This window comes from Castor canadensis, chromosome 8 (genome assembly GCF_047511655.1).
Source record: "Castor canadensis chromosome 8, mCasCan1.hap1v2, whole genome shotgun sequence".
Lineage (NCBI taxonomy): Eukaryota > Metazoa > Chordata > Mammalia > Rodentia > Castoridae > Castor > Castor canadensis.
The window spans coordinates 148,813,564-148,819,563 of NC_133393.1; the positions used below are offsets into that span (position 1 = coordinate 148,813,564).

The 6,000-nt window shown below is 48.6% G+C and overlaps 1 protein-coding gene across 6 annotated transcripts in view; it reads right to left on the reverse strand.

The window, feature by feature from the left end:
* Positions 1-5,616, reverse strand: part of Csnk1e (casein kinase 1 epsilon) — a 36,109-nt gene extending 30,493 nt beyond the window's left edge. For 3 of the 6 annotated variants that reach the window (XM_074084485.1, XM_074084477.1, XM_074084487.1), the window contains exons 1-2: positions 5,532-5,616; positions 5,307-5,360 (exon numbers count right to left, since the gene is read on the reverse strand). The gene's annotated coding sequence lies outside the window, so the exon portion shown is untranslated. Of the gene's footprint in view, positions 1-5,306; positions 5,505-5,531 lie in introns of those variants that run through there. The other 3 variants (XM_074084479.1, XM_074084481.1, XM_074084480.1) reach the window with 3 other exon arrangements.
* Positions 5,617-6,000: the final 384 nt, after the last annotated feature.

Genomic DNA, 6,000 nt, shown 5'->3' on the forward strand with positions numbered 1-6,000 from the left:
GAGGCTGACCCAGCCCCTGCTCACCTCACCAGCAGTTGACGATGCAACTGCAGAGGCTGGCCAAGCTCAAGAAGAAAGACAGATGAATAGCTAGCATGGCAGAGAACATTCCAGACATGAGCTGCCCTCTTGCCTTCTGCCTAGGGCATTCTTTGATTTGCACAACTGCTGTTTCTCCTCTCTTTCCTTCTTTCTTTGAGCCACGCTCCCCAGCCTTTGGGTCTCACTATTTCACTCCCGGGCTCAAGTGATCCTCTTGCCTCCCAAGTGCAGGGGCCGTAGGTGTATCACCTCACCCAGCTCTGTCTGCTCAGCTTTAACCAAAGTGCTACACAAACACAGTTTTGAGACAAGTCTCCAAGCCCCCCCGCAGCCAGACTGTCCCTTAAAGCCCAGTCTAGGAAGCAACTGGGGAGTTGACAATGGGGTGGAACCAGGAGGCAGGACAAGAAGATAGGCAAGGTTTGAATGGTGGGAGGAGGGGGAGGCTGGTGAAGCAACAGCCTTCAGCCCCAAGTACTCCATGGGTAGGAACCTCAGCTATTTTGGGGGTGGGAGGGAACCCCAGTATGGGTGAACAAGTCACCCAGGATCACCTCGGGGGAGAAGGCAAATGAGATCGGTAGAGGTGGGCAGGGTCTCCAGTCCCAGACAACTGACTGTGGGGTTTACCCAGGGGATTTGTTCAAAATGGCTTAGAGGTTTACATGTGGAAAGGGAAGGGGGAGCTTGCATTTAGAGGATGGACTATGTGCCAGGCTCCATACTGGGTACCTATCTCTTTTTTGTTGTTATTTGTTTGTTTATTTGAGAGAGGGTCTTGCAATGTATCCCAGACTGGCCTTGAACTCACAATCATCCTGCCTCAGCCTCTCAAGTGTTGGGATTACAGGCCTGGACCATCATACCTGACTCCACACTGGGTATTTACTGAATCCTGTTTGATTCCACAATAATCCAATAGGCAGGAGATCACCCCACCTGTTTTACAGGTAGACACCCAAGGCTCAAAGAGTTTAAGAGAATCTGAGTTAATGTCCATAAAGGTTATGAAGGACTCCACTTTGCCTTCCAGACCCTCCCTGGAGCCTCGCCCTAACTTGGGGATGAGGCCCTACTCTGCCTTTGTCTCCTTAGTGCATATCAACAGGGACCTGTCCTAGACAGAATACACAATAGCACCATTTATGGATATCACAAATAAATAATTCAAGTCTTAAAAAAAAAAAAAATCCAGGGACCTGACTTGTATCCAAGGCTCCCATTGAAGAGTCCCCTCACCTCTCAGGACACCAAGAGTCTATTCCCCCTCTCTGGACACATCCAGGCACTCTGGGGACCATTAAGGTAGCTGTCTCCAAGGTAGAAGCCAGCACTCAGCAAGCTTACTAAGTAAGCCAGTGCGTGTAGGAACAGCAAGCTGGAGTTTTATTTTTGTTTTTTTTTCTGTACTGGGCCTTGAACTCAGGTCCTATACCTTGAGCCACTCCACCAGCCCTTTTTTGTGAAGGATTTTTTCAAGATAGGGTCTCTTGAACTATTTGCCCTGGCAGCTTCAAACTGCAATCCCCCTGCTCTCTGCCTCCTGAGTAGCTAGGATTACAGGCATGAGCCACCAGCGCCTCACTCAAGCTGGAATCTGTATTCTTACTTAGTTTTTAACCTTAGCCATCTAAATAGTTTATTTTAATGTATATTTATAATGCACACGTTAATGCAGCAGAAGCTTTGTACCTATGTTGTAAATTTACATTTGAATACAAAATACATGCTCAAAAACTTGCACTGGACTGTGGATATAGATCAGTGGTAGAACATTTGCCTAACATGTATGAGGCTCTAGGTTCAATCCCCAACACAGCAAAAGGAAAAACAAAAAGAACTTGGTATCGAGTGTGATTCAAATCACAGAGCACTTGTCAAGCAAGTGTGAGGCCCTGAGTTCAATCTCCAGTACAGCCAGAAAAAAAAAGAAATGTGGCTGGGCACAGTGGCTAGAGCCTATAATCCTAGCTACTTGTGAAGCAGAGATCAGGAGGATCACTACTGGAGGCAAGCCCAAGCAAAAAAGTTCACAAGACCCCATCTCAATGAATGGCAGGGTGTGGAGGGTGCGTGGCTGTTGTTCCACCTATTTGGTGAAGGATTGTGGTTCAAGCTGACCCAGGCATAAAGTGAGACCCTGTCCCCAAAACAACCAACCTTATTAGGGCTGCTGGTGTGGCTCAAGTGTTGTATGTGTCTAGCAAGTGCAAGGCTCTGAGTTAAACTCCCATTACCAGCCGGCTCACGCCTGTGATCCTAGCTACTCAGGAGGCCGAGATCAGGAGGATCAAGGTTCAAAGCCAGCCCAGGCAAATAGTTCATGTGACCCTATCTCAAAAAAAAAAAAAAAAAAAAAAAAACCTTCACTAAAAAGGGCTGGTGGAGTGACTCAAGGTGTAGGCCCTGAGTTCAAATCCCAGATCAGGAAAAAAAAATCAAAAACCAGTACCACCAAAAAACAAAACAAAACAAAAACCCCACAAAACAACAGCAACAACAGACCTTACAGATGGGGTATGAAACTTCAGCTCTCACAATGTAACCCACAGCATATCTCACTTAAGAGGCACGTGGTAAAGTGGTGGTAAAGTCCCTGCTTCAACAGGTAAATTCAGATCCTTCATTGGCTACTTCAGGTTCTATGCTGTGTGGCTGAAACTTGATAAGCCTCAGTTTTCTGATTTCAGAAATGGGGCTAGTAATCCACCCACCTCCAGAGCCCTGTGTGTCAATGGAAGACGTAGTTATTATCCATTCACTTACAGGAACCAAAGCTGGACCTGACCGGGCTTTGTGGGGTACAGAGGTGACAGGTACATGTCCTATTCCAGGAGACCCAGACCCTACCACGGGTCATTTTAACGCACTGTGAGCAGGGCTGCTAAGCCAGAGATCAGGATGGCAACAGATATTGAGAGAACAGGGATTCTCCCAGAAGGCCCTGCTACCCTGTGCAGAAGATGGCATGGAGATATATTTGAAAACTCAGTCGGGCAGCAGGCCAGACACTGTTCTAAGAGAAAGAGGCAGCCTAGTCTAGGAATAGGAGGGAGTGCCATTAGACTGCTTGGGATCAGATCCTGGCTCGCCGTGGGCCATTTGGCCTCTCTGTGCCTTAGTTTCACCATCTGTAGGGTCATAATGTATTATTTTATGGCACTGCTGTAGGGGCTGGGTGTGGAGCTCTGTGCTGGAACACTGGCATAGCATGCATGAGGCCCTGGGTTCCATCTTTAGAATCACAAAAGAAAATTTTAATTTACTTTTAAAAGTAAAAGTAAATTTAAAAAATAATGAAAGCAGAGTCTAAAGCACGGAACAAGTTGCTGACAGGTGAGGATCTCGGTAAACATCAGTGATTGGATTCTGGTTTTTTGTTTTTTTTTTTTTCTTGAGGCGGAGTCATGCTATGTAGCCCTGGCTGGCCTCAGACCCACCTACCTAGCCTCTCCTGTACTGGGATTAAAGGCGTGCACCACCACACCTGGCTCAAGGTTAGATTATTGACCAGCCCAATGGGAGAAGTATGAACATTTCAGGAAGTACCATTTTCCAGGCCCAAGGCAGGTATTTGATTCTGAGTCTTGGAGCTAACTGTATCTCTAACTAAAAATTATGACTAGGCAATGGATGACCTCCAGTTTCCTGTGAATTAGAAGGTGACACCCCAATTCTGTCTTAGGACAGTTGAGCCCTCTGGAACCCCTTTTGCTAAGGCAATATGATAAACCCTCTGTTTCTATCCTGGAACAACAGGCCAGGCAGAAAGAAACGGCTGGGGTGGGGGAGACTTGGCCGCTGACCATAGATTGTCCTGCCACTCAGGCACTTACCCCCTTCCCCCGGGGATCAGGGCCTTTCTCATCCAGTGGTAGTGAATGGTGGGTGTACCTCGTAGGAAAATTCAACTGGGGACCCAGAGCACAGCTCCTAACTGAGGTGTGGCCACAGGTCCCCACTGCTTCTGCTGCCAAGTAGATGGCCAGGGAGTTCAGAGGTGAGATTAAACAGTGTTCAAAGCAGAAGTAGGGCTTGGCTACTCCTAGTGAGGAGGGAGATGGAATTATCCCCATTTCATAGAGAGGGAAATGAAAGCTGAAAGAACAGAGTGGGCTATTTTCTCTAAGCAAGCCCTAGCTTGTTCAAGCGCTGCCATAACTCGACCTTGACCTCCTTTCTTCCCCCACACTCCCATCAAGTAGTCCGATAACCCTAGGGACAGTTAGGAGCCCTGAGGTCCGAACCTACTCCATTAATGCTCCCGGTATGGACCTTGAACAAATTGTGTCTTCTGAGCCCCAGTTTTCTCATCTGTACAATGGGCTGATTACTAAGTGGTACCTACCTCCTGTTTTTCTTCCAATCCCCTCTCTCTGAACCTTTTCCAAAAGTTCATCCAAGGGGTTGAACCCACCTGGGGCCTGGAGGTCACTGACTGCCTCAGGGACACTGTGTCTGCCCCATATGGAGTGGATGTGGACTGTTCTGGCTGGTGGTCACCTACCCCACACAGAGACCACACCCTCTGGGGGTTTCCCCTACTCTGGCCTCTCAGCAGCTTCAGCTGATCCAATCAAGTCCTCCCCACCCACCAACACATGGACCCTTTTCTGCATAAATTAGCTCATCTATTTAATTGTTTATTCCTCGCAACACTCTGGGAGTAGCTCTATGTCTCACTTCCTCCACCCCACCACAGAAGGCAGAGCTCTTGGCCTTCTGATCCCAGCAGACCTTTCTCCATCACCTCCCTGTCTCTATTTAGTTCCTTCCTCCCCAGGGGGTTCAGAATAGCACCCAACCTCAGCCAATCCCTCACAAAAAACATTATGCAGCCACTAAAAATGATGATTACACACACCAGAATGACTATGACAAAAGCTTATGACAATGTTGAGAGGAAAAGCAGGTAAATACAGTGTGATGAAATTCTACTAAAATGACCACACGTAGGAAAAAAGACTGGATAGGGCTGGCAGAGTGGCTCAAGCAGTAAGAGCACTTGCCTAACAAGTGTGAGATCCTGAGTTCAAACCCCAGTGCAACCAAAAAAAAAAAAAAAAAAAAGGAAGAAAGAAAAGAAAAAGAAAAAAGAACAGAAGGAAACACACCCAATACCTACTGAGGTTCTGCTTGTGCCTTAATGACATTGAGAATTTCTTTCCTACTTTTCTCCATTTACCAAATAGCCAATCGACGCACACTTCTTTTATAACGAAAAGACACGTTAAAAAAAAAAGGAAAATAAATATGACACTTACTGTTTCCTCTTCAACTTTCTCTCCTTCCAAGTCTACGATTTCAAGACGACATAACTATATCCAAGAGATGGGAACATGTTTGGAAGCAGCCAGTACCTCCCCAGGCCCACGTCCAACTTTCTGGGCTTTGAGCAGTTCCCTTTGCCCAGGCTCTCCTCTCGGTTGAGTGACGGCACCCGCTGGACCCTTCCCCTCGTCCCTAGCCCCGGCTCCCGCTGGCCTCACCTGACACTGGGAGGTTGGCCTCCGAGACGCGCACACCTGTGGCTCCAGGTGAGGATTCGGCTGGGGAGCGCGCGTCGGGAGGAGGGAGTCGGCGGGGGCGTGGCCGTGACGTCATCCAGGCTCCGCCCCCGGCTTCCCAGCCCCGGGGCTCGTGGTTCTCATGCTTGCTGGGTGAGCTGCGGGACACTTCTGTTCCCAGGCACGCCCTGCGTGGTCTGGGGCCCCGGGGATCTGCCCAAAGGGAACCGCCAAGCGTCAGATCCGGTCCCCAACCCCGATTCAACTAGAACTATCGGGTCCTCGGACTCCAAGTTCAAACCCCCGGGCGAGGAGTAACTTCAGGGGCCTGCAAAGAGCCTCTGACTCCCAGAGTGTCAGCTCTCCAACCCCTCCTGCTAAGGAAACTGGTTGGGGTGGGAGAGATGAAAGGATGGAGCCCCAAGGGTTGGGTAAAGTTTTCTTGGGATCT